We start from the raw sequence: 468 nt of genomic DNA, 5'->3' as shown, positions 1-468 counted from the left end.
CGCGATTTCTCGCAAACCTTGGTGGTACAAATCGTGCCCTTCGGCTCCAAAGTAGCTGGCGGGTAGTAGAACAGCCCTCTGGAAGCCCAGGATTTGTACCACCAGGGTTCAGGTGAGACGGCACCTTGAAATTGACAAAAAAGGTTTAAAGTCAAATTCCGCTTATACGCGCGATTTCTCGCACACCTTGGTGGTACAAATCGTGCCCTTTGGCTCCAAGGTACCCGGTGGGTAGTAAAACAGCCCCCTGGAAATCCAGGATTTGTACCACCAGGGTTCAGGTGAGAGGGCGCCTTGAAATTGACAAAAACGGCTAAAAGTCGAAGGCCGCTTATAAGCGCGATTTCTCTCAAACCTTGGTGGAACAAATCGAGCCCTTCTGCTGAAAGAAACCGGCGGGTATTAGAACGGCCCCTTGCAAGCTGAGGATTTGTACCACCAGGGTTCAGATGAGAACGCCTTGAAATT

General features: G+C 50.6%; 1 protein-coding gene across 3 annotated transcripts in view; it reads right to left on the bottom strand.

Moving 5' to 3' along the window:
- LOC127750011 (uncharacterized) overlaps window positions 1–468 on the bottom strand; it is a 201,021-nt gene that overhangs the window by 129,077 nt on the left and 71,476 nt on the right. The gene's annotated exons all lie outside the window — the stretch shown is intronic.

Source organism: Frankliniella occidentalis, unplaced genomic scaffold, assembly GCF_000697945.3.
Source record: "Frankliniella occidentalis isolate FOCC.00 unplaced genomic scaffold, Focc_3.1 Scaffold121, whole genome shotgun sequence".
Classification (NCBI taxonomy): domain Eukaryota; kingdom Metazoa; phylum Arthropoda; class Insecta; order Thysanoptera; family Thripidae; genus Frankliniella; species Frankliniella occidentalis.
The sequence above is the reverse complement of the archived record's forward strand: the minus strand, read 5'-3'. Positions and strand labels throughout refer to the sequence as shown.